At 40.8% G+C, this 20,173-nt stretch overlaps 2 long non-coding RNA genes across 3 annotated transcripts in view; both read left to right on the top strand.

Moving 5' to 3' along the window:
- LOC118539683 (uncharacterized) overlaps nt 1-20,173 on the top strand; it is a 200,476-nt gene that overhangs the window by 61,611 nt on the left and 118,692 nt on the right. The window lies entirely within an intron of this gene.
- LOC118539685 (uncharacterized) lies at nt 1,041-19,265 on the top strand. The gene is made up of 2 exons (XR_004919275.2): nt 1,041-1,149; nt 19,106-19,265. It is a non-coding gene; the product is annotated as an uncharacterized LOC118539685 (long non-coding RNA).

The raw sequence follows: 20,173 nt of genomic DNA on the forward strand, positions 1-20,173 counted from the left end.
AGAAACCAATTAATTGTGGGGCCTATAACCAAGATCAGGAAGTTAATAATAAAGTTAATTAAGACAAATGGCTGGGGTGCCTGGGTGGCTCGGTCAGTTAAGCATCTGCCTTTGGCTCAGGTCATGATCCCAGGGTCCTGGGATCGAGTCCCTCATTGGGCTCCCTGCTTAGCGGGGAGCCTGCTTCTCCCTCTCCCTCTGCTTGCCACTCCCCCTGCTTGTGCTCTCTATCAAATAAATAAATAAAATCTTAAAAAAAAAAAGACAAATGGCTCACTTACCCAATTCAGTCAACATCCCTTGCTTGGGAAACCCAAATGGCCTTGGGTCCAAGGAGGATCTCCTTTTTTTTTGGGGGGGGGGGATTTTATTTATTTGACAGAGACACAGCCAGAGAGAGAACACAAGCAGTGGGAGAGGGAGAAGCAGGCTTCCTGCTGAGCAGGGAGCCCGATGCGGGGCTTGATCCCAGGACCCTGGGATCATGACCTGAGCCAAAGGCAGATGCTTAATGACTGAGCCACCCAGGCGCCCCAGGAGGATCTCCCAATGCTAAGTGGAAAGCATCTCTGATGAAACGGCATCTCCAGAAACATTAATAATACAATATTTTCTGTAATTGACCATACAGGAGGCTAGTTGTGATGCAAACGAAAGGCACTTACTCTCTGTTAGTGAGAGCCACACAGGCTTCCCTGGGACACCTTGACAAAGGACAAAGACATGCTTCTTTCTCATTGGGTGAAGAGAATGAATTGTTTCCTTCTGAATGAGTCTGTGCCGGCTGAATGCAGAAAGCCGTCATGTACCAGGGATAAGTTCTGGCCTTTGGCTTCCTGCTTCTTCCAAGTGGTTTTCCACCACTTAATGTACCTAAATGGCATTTGGAGAGGCTGCTCCGTCCTTCCTCCCGGAGAGACAGCTCCTCCAGTGAGTCACGCCCACACACTCGATGTCTCTGCTAAGCACAGCCAGGATTACGTTGCACCAACATCCCACGTGGCCTATAGCTTCAGCGGCCTCCTCCGCTTTCTCAGAGTGCGACGGCCTAGCACCACAGCCCTGAGGGGCCAGGGCATGTGTCTGAGGATCCTACAGAGCGAGAGGGAAAAGCGGGTAATGGACGCCCTTTCAAAACAAGAGCAGCAGGTGTGTGTATTTTGCTGAGGCTGAGGGTATAGCGTGGGTAGAAGTGTGCGGGCTGTGGGGTGGGGTAGACCGGTGGAGATAGTAAATGGGTCTAGGATTTGGAATCCCTGCAACAGTAGTTCAGGCCTTAGTTATTGCTTTTTAAATCACCATGAATAATTTCTTTTTCATTCTCTCAAGAGAGCTCAAGTATGATCACTAAATTTTCTAATTCTTAGAAGATTATGAACCTAGGGCTCAACCACTGTTGGATTTTATTTACCAGAACGCAGTTAGATGATTGGATAAATTATTGATGACTTTGTCAGTAACTGTGACTCCTGTGGGATTATTACTTTTGAAATGCTAAAACTTCCAAGATTACTATTGATGTATGTTAAAAATTACTCTGAGGGGCGCCTGGGTGGCTCAGTCATTAAGCATCTGCCTTCGGCTCAGGTCATGATCCCAGGGTCCTGGGATCGAGCCCTGCATCAGGCTCCCTGCTCCACGGGAGGTCTGCTTCTCCCTCTCCCACTCCCCCTGCTTGTGTTCCCTCTCTCGCTGTGTCTCTCTCTGTCAAATAAATAAAATCTTTAAAAAAAAAAAATTACTCTGAAAAATTATTCTAAATTTTAAAATTTTAACCTACTTAAATAATTTTAAAATTATTTTAAGATTTTTATTTGAGAGAGAGTGAGAGCGGGGGAGGGGCAGAGGGAGAGAGAGAGAGAAGCAGACTCCCCACTGAGCACAGGGCCTGACACAGGGCTCAATCCCAGGACCCTGAGATCATGACCTGAGCCGAAATCAAGAGCTGGGTGCTCAACCGACAGAGCCACCCAGGCGCCCCAAGACTTATTTTGTTAAAACAATAAAGAAGACTTTATTCAGGACTCTTGAGTAAGAGCATTGCAGTAGGGGAGAGAGATGGTGCTCAACTCCAAATATAATAAAGACAGCTGGAGATTAATAGCCAGCTAACAGAGAGAAGGGGTCAATGGATGGAAAATTACCATGAGGAGACATCAAAGATGGGGGAACTTGCCAAACCACCTTAACAGGATTCTTGCCAAAGGCAGGACAAAGACATACATATCGAAGTTGGGGGATGAGGAACTTGATCCCAGCAAGGATGAAGGCCAAGGCTGAGGCCTAGTCGAAAAAGGTCTCAGAGGAGCCTGACTGAAGTTTGGTCAAGGAGAATCTTTGTCATATGTACTAAATCCAGTTGTCCGCTGTGGAAAGGGGAGTGGGGTGGGGCACCTGGGTGGCTCAGTGGATTAAACATCTGCTTTTGGCTCAGGTCATGATCCCAGGGTCCTGGGATCAAGCCCCACGCTGGGCTCCCTGCTCAATGGGGAGCCTGCTTCTCCCTTTCCCTCTGCTCATGCTCTGTCTCTCTCTTGCTTGCTCACTCTCTCAAATAAATAAAATCTTAAAAAAAAAAGGGGGGGGGGAGTGGGGATTCTGGTACTGTTAATCAGAGAGGGGGCAAAGCCCTTCTCAGACTTGTGGTTGGGAAGCAGTTCACACAGGGTTACTCTGTAACAGCCCAGGGTCTTTCTTCTGAGGGTGGCCACAAATGCTGCCAGGGGCCAGCAGCATCGGCAGTTGGGCCAGCCAGAGCTTAATGTGTAGAAGTGTTGTTGTTTTTTGTTTGTTTTTAGATTTTATTTGTTTTTTTAAGTAAACTCTCCACCCAAAATGGGGCTCAAACTTACATCCCCATGATCAAAAGTCTCATGCTCTACTAACTGAGCCATCCAGCTGCCCCAATGTGTAGAAGTATTGAATGATTATATTGTACACCTGAAACTAATACAACACTGTATGTTAGTTATACTTAAAAAACAACAACAACAAAAACTAGATCTGGGGAGACTGGGAGGTCCTTATTGTTGCATGTCCCAGAGTCAAAATGGAAGAATCAGATCACCTTTTTTTAGTATTATGTATTTTTTTAGTATTAAATATTTTTTAAAAATTGGACATATATTTTAGATTATAAACTTGAGTTTGTGTGGTAATCACCTCAAAAGCTTGTTCAATTTTGTGTGTGTGTGGTAAGCATAAAATTTATCATTCTAACTTAAAAATTTTTTTTTCATTTTAACTCTTTTTGAGTATACAATTCAGTGGCATGAAAGTACATGCACATTCACCACTATCCATTTCCAGAACTTTTCCATCATCCCCAAATGAAACTTTATACCCATTAAATACTAACTCCCAATTACCCCCTCCCCTTAGTCCCTGGCAACTATTGTTCTACCTTCTGTCTCTATGAATTTGACTACTCTAGGCATCTCATAGAGGTGGAATCATACAACATTTGTCCTTTTGTGACAAGCTTATTTCACTTAGCATAATGTCTTTAAGATTCATCCATGTTATGGCATGTGTCAAAATTTCCTTCCCTTTTAGGGCTGAGTGATATTCCATTTTATGGTATATGTATATACCATATTTTGTTTATACATTCATCTGTCAAAGGACACTTGAGTTGCTTCCAGCTTTTGGCTTTTGTGAATAATGCTGCTATGAACATGGATGTAAAAATATGTTTGAGTCCCTGCTTTCAGTTCTTTTGGGTATATACTAGAAGTGGAATTGCTGGATCATTTGGTAATTATATTTTTAATTTCTTGAGGAACCATCATACTGTTTTCCACATTTACATTTTACATTTCCACTAGCAATGCACAAGAGTTCCATTTTCTCTATATCCTCGTCAACCTTTCTTTCTTTCTCTCTCTCTCTCTCTCTCTCTCTCTTCCTTCCTTCCTTCCGTCTTTCCTTCCATAGTAGCCATCCTGATGGGTGTGAAGTGATATCTCATTGTGGTTTTGATTTACATTTCCCTGATGATTAATGATGTTGAGCATCTTTTCATGTGATTATATATACCATTTGTATATCTCCTTTGGAGAAATGTCTGCTCTAGTCCTTTGCCTATTTTTAAATTGAGTTGTTTGATTTTTTATGTTGTTGAGTGTAGGAATTCTTTATATATTCTGGATATTAATCTCTTACCAGATATATGATTTGCAAATATTTTCTCCCATTCTATAGGTTGCCTTTTCACTCTGTTCATAGTATCCTTTGATACATTAAAGTTTTAAATTTTGATGAAGTACAATTTATTTGTTGTTGTTGTCTGTGTTTTGGTGTCATATCAAATAATTCATTGTCATGAAGCTTTCTCCCTGTGTTTTTTTCCTAAGAGTTTTATAGTTTTGGGTCTCACCTTTAGGTCTTTGATGCATTTTGAGTTAATTTTTGTATATGGTATAAGGTATGGGAGCAGTTTCATTCTTTTGCCTATGGATATTCAGTTTCCCCAGCACTGTTTGTTCAAGGCTGTCTTTTCCCCATTGAATGGTCTTGGCACCCTTGTTATCATTCAGTTTTATCTTACATTGAGAAGAGGAAACTGTTGGAATTACATTACTTTTAGATGTGCATTTCACTTTTAAATAGGTTTTCAAAATCTGTGCATCCACCACAGTTTTTCACCAGCTCTTTGCTAGTCAATGGGCGCAGTGACTTTACCTCTATTAGGGGTGACAAGGCCTGGCCCTATGAAGAATTCTGCCAGTCTGATGGTGCTTGTATGGTTTGAGGAAACCCAGACCTCTCCAAAGTTTCTTCATTGGGTATCCTACAGATTGAGGTTTCCTCCTAAGGAATATATTCCTTTAGTTTAACAAACCTCTAGAATGCTAGTACACATGGGAGGAATAAAAAAACACTAGTCATTTACACGCCAGTGTGAATTAATTTACATTACATTCCTTACAGTTGATTAACTGAGAAGAAGAGAATTTAACTTCAACTTTATTGGAGGATTGGAGAGAAGTAGAGCAAGAGGGGAAAGGAAAAACACTGCTTTAAGGAAAAGGCCACATTCCAAACAGGGCAGGCCTGGGTTTGGTGCTACTGTGGACTGCATGAGGCATTGAGCAGAAGAGAAAACTGTAGCCCAGAAGGGGAAGTAGGAGAATCTAAAGATAAATTTTGCCTACTTCACAGCTGTGTCAGGGATAGGCTCTGGAAGAGAGCATGAGTAATCCATAGATGTGCGTGTGCATGACCCAGACCCATCTCTTTCATGTTCATTTTAAAGCAATAACATATGTTTCTCCAGACCTGGCCATATTTCTTTTAGTTATTTTCTGTCCAATCCTTCTTTTAGGGAAAAAATGACAAGACTACAGTGCTGAAAAACACCTAACAGAGGATTTTCTTTCTGTGACCCTCACCTTTACCTCCAACACACGCACACACACACACACACTTCTCTTTAGGATTTGTCGTGATTTTGTAATTATTGTAATTTGAGTTAATTATGCAAATTTAAATAGCAGGTACATTTAAAATGTACACTATACCATGAAGCTGAGATACCTCTGGCGAGTACTGGATATTTTTAATAGTTAAATTGATACATTTCAAGAATTAGGATGTTTTTAAAATTATTAAAGACTGACATTCTATCCTGTAAGCTTCTGTGTCTAGTCAAAATCTTCTCTACTACACAGCAGAGAAAAGCAGTTTTAAAACTTGGTTCAGTTATCTCTGAAGCACCTTTTATTCACAAAGGAAAAGATGTATCCAGATCACATTCAAAGTTTGTACATCATTAATACCTTAGTAGTCTCATTAATGTGGCCGCAGAAGACTTGACCGTTGCTGGATGTTAGTCTCAGAAAAAGTACCACTGAGGCCAAACCCATCCTTTCTTAGTTCCCCACTAAGGGTTTTCCCTCTTCTGTTACAGAATTGCTTCTCTGTCACTTCTTGGTCTGTTCTTACTGTTATTAAGAGAGTTGACTCGTGACACTAGAGTATAAGATACCACATACCATCCTAGCCAATGCTTTTTCTCTAACAAATCACACTTGACTATGTTTCAGAAGTTAATGAGAGGGGCGCCTGGGTGGCTCAGTCGTTAAGCGTCTGCCTTTGGCTCAGGTCATGATCCTGGGGTCCTGGGATCGAGCCCCGCATCAGGCTCCCTGCTCAGCGGGAACCCTGTTTCTCCCTCCCCCACTCCCCCTGCTTGTGTTCCCTCTCTGGCTGTGTCTCTCTCTGTCAAATAAATAAAATCTTTAAAAAAAAAAAAGTTACTGAGAGAGGCTGTCTTGTGCTATCATGAGGAAGCTGGGGTTTCCACTTTTGATTATCTTTTAGCCAGCATCTCCTTTTTTTTTTTTAACTTATGTTGTCCAACTTCAGGACCTCAAATCTTGTGACTAATTTCCCTTACTCTTAGATAGCCTGTATGACCATCCCCTTAACATGCTGCTTAAAAAAATGTATACAACAAACAAAAAATATGCTTTAACACAGTCGTGGTTGTCTTGCTTGATTAGCTCATATAGTTCCCTTATTTACATTTTGATGTAAATTGATGTACATTTACATTTACATTTTTCTCTGTTTGGAATTATTACTATTATTTGAGGTAATCTCTGACTAAAATAATACAATAGCTAATAAGTTTTTGAGTAGGGTAGAATGAAATAGAAAGCAGCTTTAACTTTGGGATAAGATATTTTTGACAACATTTTTCTTTTAAAGATTCCAGTTTGGTAGCATGGGAATATGGGTATGTCCAAACTCATAAAATTGCATACATTAAATATGTGCAGTTTTTTGGTATCAATTATGTCTCAATGAGGTTGTTTATTTAAAAAAATAATAACTTTGGGGGTGCCTGGGTGGCGCAGTTGGTTAAGTGTCTGACTCTTGGTTTCGGCTCAAGTCATGATCTCAGGGTGGTGAGAGCAAGCCCTGCATTGGGCTCCATGCTCAGCAGGGAGTCTGCTTAAGACTCTCTCTGCATCTCCCTCTGCCCCTTCCCCATGCACTCTCTCTCTCTCTCTCAAATAAATAAATCTTTAATAATAATAATAATAATAATAACTTTGTTTCTGTCAAGTAAATACAGGCTTAGTCTTGCTAAAAAAAAAAAAAAGACTCTAATAAATGGAAAGAAATACCACATTCATGGATTGGAAGACTCAATATTGTCAAAATGTTAGTTTTCCCGGAAGTAGTATAGAGATTGAATACAATCTCAATCTTAATTCCAGCAGGCTTTTTAAATGTAGAAACTGACAAGATGTTTCTAAACTCTATATAGAACTGCAAAGGATCTAGACTTACCAAAACAGTTTTTAAGAAGAATAAAGGTAGAGGATGTAAGTTATCTGACTCAAGATTTACAGTACAAAGATGCAATAGTCAAAACAGTGTGGTAATGTCAGAAGAGAGAAAAGTGTGGTATAAGGATAGAAATAGACCCTCACTTACTGGGCAATTGATTTTTGTCAAAGGAGCAAGGTAATTCAGTGAGGAAACAATAATGTTTTCAACAAATGGTGCAGGAATAACTGGATAACCATGTTTAAAAAATGAACTTCAACCAATATCCCACATCATATATAAAACTTCATTTAAGATAGAGCCTGGACCTAAATGTAAAAGTTAAAAATTATAAAGCTTTAGAAAAAGAATATGAGAGAATACATTCATGGAGTAGGGATAGGCAACTATTTTTTAGATAGGATTCAGAAAGCAATAACCACAAAAGAAAAATTTATAAATTGTATTTCTTCAAAATTAAATATTTTTATCAAAAACACTATTAAGAAAATAAATAATCAATAGCCTGAAAGGAGTGGCAAAATGTATATATAATAAAGGATCTGTATCCTGAATATATATGTATTTGTGTGTGTGTATGCATATATACATATATATATATGCATACACACACACACACACACACACATATATAAAGAACTGTATAATTCAGTAATAAAAACAATCCACTTTTGGTGTGCCAGGGTGGCTTGGTCGGTTAAGCATCCAACTCTTGATTTTGGCTCAGGTCATGATCTTAGGGTCCTGAGATCCAGCCCCATGGCGGGCTCTGCTCTGGGTATGGAGCCTGCTCAAGAGTCTCTCTCTCCCTCTCCCTCTGACCCTCCTCTGCTCACACGAGTGTGCATGCTCTCTCTCTCAAATTAAAAAACAACAACAACACACAATCCACTTTTTAAAAGATGGACAGAAACCTTAAGTCAGTGCTTCACAAAAAATGTATGAATGGTCAGTAAGCACATGAGAAGATGGTCAACATCATTAGTCATCAGAGAAATGCAAATTAAAACCACAATGAGCTAGTGCTCTGTACCCAGTAGAAAGACTGACAACAGCAAATGCTGGTGAGGCTGTAAGCAACTCTTATACATTACAGTGGAAATATAAAATAGTACATCCACTTTGGAAAAAGGTTTAGCAGTTTTATCTACCTTTTGACTTAGAAATTCCACTCCTAGGAAAAATGAACCACATGTTCATTAAAAGGCTTGTACAAAAATGTTCATAGTGGCTGTATTTGTAATAGCTCCAGAATGGGAACATCCCAAATGTGGATCAATAGAAGACTGGATAGACAAATTGTGTTGTATTCATACAGGGAATGAACCAGTGATACATTTAACAACATGGGATAGATCTCAAATATATGCTGAGCAAAAGCCAGATACAAGAGGACATTCTGTGTGATTCCATTTATAGAAATTCTAGAAGAGGCAAAAATAAGGTGGAAAAAATAAACAAAAGCAGTGGTTGCCCCTGGGGGTGGGATTTGACTGGGGAGGATGTGGAGGCACTTTCTGGGAGATGGAAATGTTCTGAATTATAAGAGAAGTATGGATTACTAAATGCAGGTATCCATTTGTTAAATGGTACAGCTGAGATTTGTGCATTTCAGTATATGTTTATTTTTACCTCAAGAAGGGGCAAAAAATAATAATAGAGTGAGGAGTAGGTTGAGGTAAAGATGATGCAGGAATGGCAGGATATTGGTAATTGTTAAAATTGTGTGATGGGTACATGGGCATTCTATCTCATTTACTTTATCTATGTTTGAATTTTTTATTATAAAAGATTTAAAAAGTGTTTATGAAATATAAAAAGTTAATTGGATGGATGGATAATAGATTGTTCTTGTTGCTGTACTTTTCTTGGGTAATATTCAGTTGTCCATATTAATGGAGCAGAACAGCAGTGGTTTAAGATCACGAGCTTTAGAACCACTTGTTAGCTGCATGGCTTTGACAAAATTCCTTGGTTTCTCCATAGTCCAGCTAGCTCCCTTTGTGAGGCTTCAGTGAGATGAGATATGTGTAAAGTGCTTTGCCAAGTTCTTGCTCAATAAATGTTGGTTATTATCACTCGTGGAGGGAAAATGTGGCAGAGATCATGTTAAAAAATGTATTCTTATTTAGTTTGTTTTCTGTTTAATTTGAGCAGGACTGTGCCCGCTGTTTGGGGAACAGACACAGTGGGGTCACACAGGGGAAGGTGCGCCTGAGAAGAAATCACACGAGGGTCCCTGCCCTTGCAGTGAGCCCTTTGGCTTCAGGTTTAACTTGACCATCACCACCTAAACTTTATCTCCATGACACCATCTTCAAATCCCTCACATAAAACATGTAAAACAGTAACACAGACAATCCTGAAATCTTTTTTTCTTGTTTGTTTGTTTTTTGAATTTGTAGTTACTGTTTTCTTTTTAAAGAGCACCTGTGGGGTGCCTGGGTGGCTCAGTTGTTAAGAGTCTGCCTTCGGCTCAGGTCATGATCTCAGGGTCCTGGGATCGAGCCCCGCATCGGGCTCCCTGCTCAGTGGGGAGCCTGCTTCTCCCTCTCCCTCTGCTCCCCCTGCTTGTGTTCTCTCTCTCGCCGTGTCTCTCTCTCAAATAAATAAATAAAATCTTTAAAAAAATAAAATAAAATAAAGAGCACCTGTGTCTGGGATGTTTCGCTTGCGCTAGTATTTAAATTGGCTCTGTTATCTGACTTCAAAACAGCTAGTGGTAGGGAGAGAAGGCTAAGATTTTTGGAGCTAAAAATAGCAAAATAAATAATCCTCAGCTGGTTAATAAAAAAGCAAGCATGTAACCATATTCAGTCTCAGGCCTGTAGTATCGTTCCTTGAGTTTCTTCCCTTAGCGACTGTCCTGTCGCCTCCATGTTTTCACATTGTTAAAGGCTAGTCCCTTTCTTTGTGGCTGCAATTCTTTCCCTCATTTATTCAAGGAATACATCAGAGGCACTGGGAGGTAGGGATGAGCATTGCCCTCTTAGTTCTAGGGCTGGGAGACACTAGCTTGTGGGGACACAGGGGGTTGTCCAGGAAGGCCTCTCCAAGAGGTCTTGAGCGCGGGCCTTGTGGAATGGGAAGGACCCCACTGGTCTCTTTTTCTTGCTTTACATAGTGTTGGTTATAGTGTTAGGTTTTTGGTGTCATTTTTCCTTAGAGGACCTAAATGGAATTTGCCAGAAAGAGCTGGCTTTGAAGACTTAATTGTGGTGATCATGTTTCCAAATCCTTTACAGAGATCTCTCTGAACACCACAATATATTTTGTTTTAGAAAAGCGATTTAGGCACATCTGCTCAGGGTCAAAGTTCTCCGCACACCCCTTACCGTGTTGCCGAGATTCCCACGCTTCAGCAGCCTTGCTGGATGGGGTGGTTTCTCTCCTTTCCTTCAGACCTCCCCTGAGGACGTGCTCACATGCTCATGTCTGTTTCTGGCCCTTTCCCCTCTCTCCTCAAATGTAAGGAGCATCTTTTAAAATGGGAATTGGCCTTCCCATGGGTCTTCTGTGACATCTCGTTTTTGGAAGCTTCAACGTGTTCTACTCCTTTATCTTGTACTTCTGTAAAACTTTTTTGAGGTTTCTCATCTTTGTTCCTCCACTGCTTCTTAATAATATGAGAATTTATGCTAATTAAAGTGTTAGCCGACGCTTCACATGTGCATATTATTTTCTGGTTTCTTCAGGATGATTTTCCGTAGTTTGTCTCCCTCATATTCTGGTTTCCCAGTCTGTACTTCTGAAACAGTTGGCTTAATTTTGCTTTACTTGAGTAACTCAAAAACATACTAAATTACCTCACAGGATCTCTCTGAGTATTTTAATCAGTTTCTTTTTAAAGAAAAAAAATCCCTCTTTTAGGGATAAAATACTTAGGAATTAAATATTTAAACATTTTTAGGGATTAAATGTTTTCACAAATATTTTTTGAGCACCTGCTGTTGCCTCATGTTAAGACTGAGATTTTCTCACTGACCTGGATGGATCCTTGTTTCTAACCCTCCTGCCGTCCTGCCCTCCCCCCGCACTTTTCTCCATATCCTTCAAGGCCTGCCGGCTGGGGTCCCCCTAGTCAGACAGTTCCCAGGGTTGCTCTGACCCCCAGCACTCTGTGACTCGTGAGCACTTATCACCTCCATCAGCCCCTTGGCAGTTAGTCATAAATGGCCGTGTGGCATGTACCAAACTTCTTGCGTACTTGTGCTGCCTGTCATGGTTATAAAGTCTTTTCGTCTCTGGGCCCTGAATCACTTAATATGCTGTTCTCCTCAGTGCTCAGAATGTGAGATTTATTAAAAATATAATAGCTCCTTGCCTCTACTGCTCCCTCTTCAGCTTCAGCAAGCTACTTTTGTTTTCAGCTCCCCAGAAGCGTTTCTTCCCTTTCTCAGAAGAATAGTCAGCCATGCAGCTTTACCTGCCTCACTGAGGAGTACATCTGAATGAGTAGATCTCCTAGAACAAAATGAGCTGACTGGCCTCCAGTGATCTGTGACCTTGTATTTGGAGATGGAACTTAATTACGTGTCAAACAGCTATTATACACATCTCCCCTCCCCCACCCACTTTTAAAAATAGTTGCCTAACAGATTGCAAAAGATTATATATCCCGGGTTTTTATGGAACACAGCTTCTGAGTGTAATTTCTTTCTTTCTTTTTTTTTTTTTTTAAGATTTTATTTATTTATTTGAGACAGAGAGGGAGAGTGAGAGGGAGAAGCAGACTCCCTGTTGAGTGGAGAGCCCCACACCAGGCTCGATCCCAGGACCCTGAGATCATGGCCTGAGCCGAAGGCAGACACTTAAAAGGACTGAGCCACCCAGGCGCCCCTTAGTGTAATTTCCTAGAATAAAATCAAGGGCAAGGTTTATAATCAAATCTCATAGGTTTAGAAGTCATTTTTGTTTAGAGATCAACATGGTTTGATCTCAGGCAGTTCTTGGGACTAGAGGAAACATTGTTAATTCGTGTTGTTTGCCTTAAAAAAAAAAAAGCAAACAAAACTAGAAGGCCTGCATTCCACAGATTTGTCTTAACCAGTGATGATTAAAGAAAACATCTGTCCACTTCCCTCTTTAAAGATCTTCATAGGAAGAATTCTGGGCGTGTGGAGAGTCAAGTAGACAGTGTAGACCTCCATCTACAGTGCAGCAGGGCCTGGACAGGGGCGTCACAGGGAACTTAGTTCCGGCTTCCCGCTAAGACTAAGTAGAAGGTCTTTACTCTTCATTATGTGGTTGCTTTCAACAAAATTTATGAGAAAGCAAAAGGAAGTTTCTAAAATACTGCCAGATGGCAAGTACGTGGAGCGATGAAACGAGGCTAAAACCCAATCAAAAAAAAAAGATAACGCGTTTAGGACAAGACAGTCGGGCCTCTTTTGAGAATACCTGAAACTGAAGCATTTGCAAACTTGTGTGAAGACAGAGGCTGTTTATACAAAATTATTTCTTGAGTTGGAGATTCAGAAATAAAACTCAAACCTGAGTGACAAAAATGACCTCAAAACAGTCTCCAATTTTCTGCCTATTCTGTGCTCTCATTAGCTAAGTTTCTTTCCTGTTGAGGCTATTTGTGAAGAGCTGGCTTCCCTTTCCCCAACTTTGGTACAGATTAACTGGTACTGTTCCCCGCCCCAAAACAAACAGTGGCTTTTCAAAATGTCCCCTTGTAGGAAAACATATATGTAGGTCTCGCTTAGTACATGATACTGTGTTTTTTCCATTCTCGCTGAAGCTGCCCTGAATTAGCTTTACTGATTTTTTTGAAAGAGCCTTTTTTTTTATTATGTTATGTTAATCACCATACATTACATCATTAGTTTTTGATGTAGTGATCCATGATTCATTGTTTGTGTATAACACCCAGTGCTCCATTCAATACGTGCCCTCTTTAATACCCATCACCAGGCTAACCCATCCCCCCACTCCCCTCCCCTTTAGAACCCTCAGTTTGTTTCTCAGAGTCCATAGTCTCCCATGGTTCATCTCCCCCTCTGATTTCCCCCTCTTCATTCTTCCCCTCCTGCTATCTTCTTCTTCTTCTTTTTTTTTTTTTTAACATTTAATGTATTATTTGTTTCAGGGGTACAGGTCTGTGATTCAACAGTCTTACACAGTTCACAGCGCTCACCATAGTCGAAAGAGCCTTCTAACAATTTTACCTACCTGTAATCACTTCTTACTCTGGTACTTTCTGTATGAACCAGGGACATTTTCAAAACAAACAAATCAAAATAGACTCCAGGCATTTTTGAGATTGTCCTGCTACATAGCAGCGGTTTTTATCAACATTGCCCATCCTGTTGATTTCATGCTCATACATTTATGAGGCACTTTCAAATCATGAAAGCCTAATTTCTTGAGAATCACATCTTGTTCAGAATTCCTCTCTCACAAGGTCAGCCTCTACAGAAGGCGCGTTCTCAAGTACAGGAACACCTTTTATATGAATTCAGGCAGCAAGAGAAGGTGTCAAGTAAGTTCCTTGGCTCCTCTGCTCTGACTTGGTTTAGTAAGATTTGGGTTGACATCTTCACAACTGCTTGAGTAACAATGCTGTCATTTGTATACTGATCAGAGCCTTGAGCTTAAAGTTGACTTTCTAGTTGAGCTGATGGATCTGTTCTTCTCTTCTTATCCAGTCTCTCCTACTAACCCGGCACATTTACAGAATAATGGTGTGGCCTGTGAGCATGAAACAGAACAGAGCCAGCTGGACCACAAGGGGACTGAACCCCTGACCCTGGGCTCATTAGCTCCATTCTGAAACTAGGGCAGCCAAACAGTCAGCCAATTAGTGATTCACTGGGCAGCAGGGCCAGACCCTTGTGCTGATCTAGTCCAGACCTAGGAAAGTATGTCAGAAGCAGAGCAGCAGCCCCCCATTACCCCCCATACCCCCTATACCCATGAGGCCAAAGTGATTCTTAGCATGACACTGTTTCACACTGAACTTTAGAATCACCAGTAGTCTGCCTTTTAAAAATGCAGCTTTTACTCTCCAGTAGAAGAGGAAAATATTTGCCATTTCCATTTTTTTTTTTTAGTGTTTCAGAAATCTTGTACATTTTTTCAACTTTAATCATACTGTGTGTTCTGCAGCTAAATTTTTGGTTCAGCATTGGGTTGGGATTCATCCATGTTGTTTGTGTATTGGAATTTATTCACTGCTATTTTGATTCCATTTTATGACTATTTCAATCTCCTCTGACGGACAATTTGATTATTGCATTTTTTGTTGTTGTAAGTAGTTCTGCTATGCATATTCTTGTGCATGTCTCCTGGTATGCACATGCAAGAGTTTCTGCAGAGTGTATACATACCTAGGAGTGGAATTGCAGGGTTGTAGGGTAGATCTCTAATTTTACCAGCTGATGTTGAAGTGTTTCTGAAGTGCTCAGTTCCAATTTGTACTCCCACCAACAGTAAGTATCCTGGTGGTTGGTTCCCCGTCCTTGCCAATACCAGCTCTTGTCAGGCTTGGAAAATTGTACTAATATGGTACGTGTGAGACTGCATTTTAATTGTATTTAAAATTTGTGTTTTTTCCCCATTTTCTAGAATACTAGTGAAATTGAACAGTTTTTGTAGATTGATTGGCCAGTTTTCCTTTTTCAGGAAGTACCCATTCTAAAGTTTTGTCCATTTTTCTTTTGGCTCGATCACTGAGCAGGTGTGTGTATTTCTATTCTAGATGCCAATCCTCTGTCCATTATGTGTTGCAAATATCTTCTCCCAATTTGAGTTGCCTTTTTATGCTTTATAATATATCTATAGTTCTCATTTTAATATAATTAATTTGTACTTCTTGTGCCTTGTTAATAACACAAAATCTTTCCTCATCATCACATCAGTATGCTCTCTTCTGTTTTACAGTTTTTCTTTTCACATTCAAGTCTGAGATTTGTGTGGAATTGATTTGGACTACTACACATATGTATGAGGTAGTGGTCCAGATTCCTTTGTTTCATAAAGATAATCACCAGCACCATTCATTGGGAAGTCCTCCTGTTCCGTGCTGATCTGCAAGGCTGGCTCTCAGAAATTGAGTTTCCATATGTGTGCATGTCTGTTTCTGCAGTCTCTGTTTGGACTCTGGTTACTTGACTTACCCCGGTGCCAAAACTACACTTCGCATACAGTGCGATATGACTTCTTGCCATCTGGTGAGGTTAGTCCCCTCACCTGTTAGTCTTTAGGAGTGTTTTGGCTGTTCTTGGCCCTTTGCTCTCCTGGAATAGAAGAAACGTGTTTTCCAAATGTTCCTTCAAAAAGTTAACTGAATTTATAATTAGGCAAGGAAGATAGAAACAAAGTTTAGATATTCTGATCAGTAAACCTGAGAGTAAGTGTGTTTACCTGAATTTTGTTTGGTCATAAAAATAAAACTCACAAAATATAGATTTGAGATGAGAATTTGTGCTCATAAAAAGTGTTTTCTTTATTGTGCAGTGTCTACAAACCATATTAATACAGGTGTGTTAAACTTATTAGTTGGTTGTGCTGTTTTTATCACAAATTTAATTAACATTGGACTTGGACCACTTCCCTGAGCAGTAATACACATAATGCCTGGCCATGAGACTCTAATTAGATTTAATGAAATAAAGGGTCTCAAATTATTTTAAGTGCTTATAATTTTTAGTAATATGAAGGCCCATGCACAAATATCAAAAGGGAAACTCAACTAGGAGTGTATGTGTGCTGGTAACTGTTTACTACGGCAATAGAGAATTTTAATGTACACATTCAGCCTGGGAAACTTTGTATTGTTTATTAAATAAAGCAGAGAAAGCAAGAGAGGAATCAGCACAGTGGAAATAAGGTCACCAGATAAGGCTTTTTTTGCTACCCTGTTTCCTGTTCTGGGTGGCTGTGCAATCCACTCTGAGAATTTCATTCCTTTTACCCAGATTGAAAATTTCCCATTTCCTGTCACTCTCTACCACCTCCCCCATTCTTGAGTTGCCAAACCAAAGCAGTTCAAACAGATAGACAGTTAATTTGTTGAAGAGCATGGAGCTTTCAGTAAACAACTTCTTCCTGGATATTGCTGTGTAGAGGTGACTGGACCCTTATCAGCAGATTAAGAATTGACCAATTTATCGTACCATGTCTGCCGGCTCTTCGTCGCCTTCTTCACAACGGCAGAGCTACAAAAAAGGGAATGACTACAGTAGCCGCAAAAACGGTTTTTGAGGGGTGGCGGGATTTTTTGAATCAGTCTACATTTTTGGAATAAAGCAGAGCACAGACGGCAGCTGTGTAGGGTTTTGCATGTAGGAAAGGCTTCAGTAAGTATCAGCGATGGTTCTGGCACAAAGGGCTGAATTCTGAAAGCCCCGTTCTCTTACGAATTATCGAAGTGGTAAAGATGTTGCCATGTTTTAAGTGATTGGTCTAAAACCAGCAGCAGACCTTGTCAAACTTAATTATAGGGGTAGAAACAGTTATGAAAGGAATAGGATAGGAATATGTCTTAGAGGATCAAAAAAAAGTTTCGTGTTAAAAAAAACCTAACATTTCACTGAGAAACTACTATATGCAATGTAGGTGAGTGGTGAGTACTTTAAACATTGTCTTTAACTCTGTGTGGTATTTTTTCCAGATAAATTAAGGTCAGAAACCCAGGTTGGTCTGATCCCACTACATCACTACCTGGTAACTAATTAAAACACCTTCATGAGACTTTTTTTTCTGAGGTATGGTTGACACACAACATTAGTTTCAGGTGTACAACATAGTGCTCTGGCAAGTCTCTACGTCGTGCCATGCTCACCACAGGTGTGGCTGCCATCTGTCACCATACACCGCTACTAAGTACCAGTGACCGTATTCCGTATGCTGCACCCTTTATCCCCGTGATTCATCCCGTAACTGGAAGCCTGTACCTCCCACGCCCCTTCATCCATTATGCCCATCCCTCCACCCCCGTCCCCTCTGGCAACCATCAGTTTGTTCTCTGTATTTATGGGTCTGTTTCTGCTTGCTTGTTTATTCATTGCCTTTGGTTTTTAGAGTCCACATGTAAGTGAAATCATATGGTATTTGTCATTCTCAGTCTGATTTACTTCACTAAGCATAATACCCTCTAGGTCTATCCATGCTGCTGCAAATGGCAAGATGTCATCCTTTTTTATGGCTCAGTGATACTCCAGTGTGTGTGCGTGTGTGTGTGTGTGTACACACACATCTTCTTTATCCATTCATCTATCGATAGACACTTTGGTTACTTCCGTATCTTGGCTGTTGTAAATAATGCTGCAGTAAACATAAGGTGCATGTATCTTTTAGAATTAGTGTTTTTGTGTTTTTGGTTTTTTTTTTAAGATTTTATTTATTTATTTGACAGAGAGAGAGACGAGAGAGGGAACACAAGCGGGGGGAGTGGGAGAGGGAGAAGCAGGCTTCCCGCGGAGCAGGGAGCCTGATGTGGGGCTCGATCCCAGGACCCTGGGATCATGACCTGAGCCAAAGGCAGACGCTTAACAACTGAGCCACCCAGGCGCCCCGTGTTTTTGTTTTCTTTGGGTAAATACCCAGTAGTGGATTTACTGGATCGTACGGGATTTCTATTATTAAATTTTTGAGGACCTTCCAGTTTGCTTTCCCACCAACAGTGCATGAGAGGATTCGTTTTTCTCCAAATCCTCACCAACACTTGTTTCTTGTCTTTTTTTTCTTTTTTAAGATTTTATTTATTTGACAGAGAGAGAGCGCGCGCACAAGTAGGCAGAGCAGTAGGCAGAGGGAGAGGGAGAAGCAAGGAACCTGATGCGGGGCTGAATCCCAGGACCCCAGGATCATGACCTGAGCCGAAGGCAGACGCTTAACCGACTGAGCCACCCAGGCGTCCCTGCTTGTCTTCTTGAGCCTAACCGTTCTGACAGGTGTGAGATATATCATTGTGGTTTTGATTTGCAAAGACTTTTAACATAAAAAAGGAACAAAAACTATGGTACACAAAATGCAAAAAGTATAATCTGCCACACTGTTGTTGTTTGACTTGTGTAAGAGAGCAGAGGGTCAGGTCAAGAACTGCAAGCGGCTTTTCTTCTACAAAGTTTGTGTCTCTAGGGGATGGATATGTTAACTAGATGGTAGAAATCCTTTCAGAATATATACATATATCAAATCACCACGATGTACACTTTATTTCTTTTTAAGATTTATTTGAGAGAGAGTGTGAGCAAGCATGAGCAGGAGGGGCAGAGGGAGGAGTGAGAATCTCAAGCAGACTCTGCGCTGAGTGTGGAGCCCAACACAGGGCTGGATCTCACGACCCTAAGATCACGACCTGAGCCGAAACCAAGAGTGGGATGTTTAACCAACTGTGCCACCCAGGCGTCCTATACTTTAAATATCTTACAATTTTGCCAGTTATACCTAGGTAAAGCTGAAAAAGAAAATAAGTTCATGTACCTAGGTCCCTGCCCTTTTAAGTTCAAGGTTGTGTAAAAAATAATTTGTGCCAAGTTAAAATTACTGATTAACTACATCATCAGCAGGTCTCTAACTTGCTGATTTAAGAGAAATAGAGTTGGAAGAGAGCTTGGTTGGTCTCCTGGCCCCGGTGACTTCATGTTCACATGAAACTGAGTCACAAAGCAGAAACCTGAAACTGTCTCTGGAGGCTCCAGCCATGTTGTCTCTGTAGACCGACCACTACCAATGGGGTTCCTCAAGATTCGTGAAGGGTTTGTTTTTAACACTATTGGGTAGGGAGAAGAAAATCTGGGTTCTACTTCTAGCTCTACCTTGGCACTAATTATAGCTTTGTTACTTTGAACAGGTCACTTGACCTCTTTGCGTCTAGAAAATGAGGATGGATTGTGTGAATCTTTAGAAGAGATCATGTACATGAACACTCAGCATGCCTCTTAATGCATAGCTGGTGTGCAAAAACCATGTCTGTTTCCTCCATATTAAACTATGCTGAGGTTGTAAAAATTCTAAGTTGTAATAATTCCTTGATTTCTAAAATAGCCATATGCAATGAACAAATGTGTTAACTGATCCTAGGTAGAAACCATGAGGCTCAGACCTGGTCCTCAAGGGAGTAATAAATTATTATAGGCAATAATCATAATAAGGATGATTGCTCTTTAAGTTCCAAAAAGGACCAAATTCAGTAGCTGTTTACAGGAGTAAGAAAATTTGGGGCTGTGAAGAAAATTGGAAGTATTCATGGAAGAACCCTTGAGCTCTTTTAAAATTTCTAGAACGCCACAAAGATGGGATTTGGGACAGGTAGGAGACTGGAAGAAAGTCTGCGGAATGACATGGTGGCAGGCGAGTGCAAACTGTGTCTGGAGAATGTGGGCCGCCCAGTTTGGGAGATAAGGAGGAGAATGCAGGCTGGGATCCTGACCATAGAAGACCTCTTAGCTCCTGCCTGGGGACTTTGGCTGTTATGCTGTAGTCAACCAGGGTCATCAGAACTGACATACAGCCAGGGCTGTGCTGGGGCTGAATTAATGTCGAAATCACTAGGATGGAAAGTGGGGCAAAACTCCCAAGAAATCAGCAGAGTGGCTATGAGACTCTACGGGACGCAGGTATGCCTTCGTCTAAATATATTTCAGGGCTGGGGCTCCTGGGTGGTTCAGTTGGTTAAGCGTCTGCCTTCAGCTCAGGTCATGATCTCAGGGTCCTGGGATGGAGCCCCGAGTCAGGCTCCCTGTTCAGCGGGGAGTCTGCTTCGCCCTCTCCTTCTCCCTCTGCCCTTCCCCCACTCATACGCACTCTCGCTCTCTCTCAAACAAATAAATAAATGAATATATATATATATATATATATATATATGTTAGCGCTTTCACCAAATGACTATACAAGTTGGTGACCTGTATTTAAGGTGAGG

Source organism: Halichoerus grypus, chromosome 8 (assembly GCF_964656455.1).
Source record: "Halichoerus grypus chromosome 8, mHalGry1.hap1.1, whole genome shotgun sequence".
NCBI lineage: Eukaryota > Metazoa > Chordata > Mammalia > Carnivora > Phocidae > Halichoerus > Halichoerus grypus.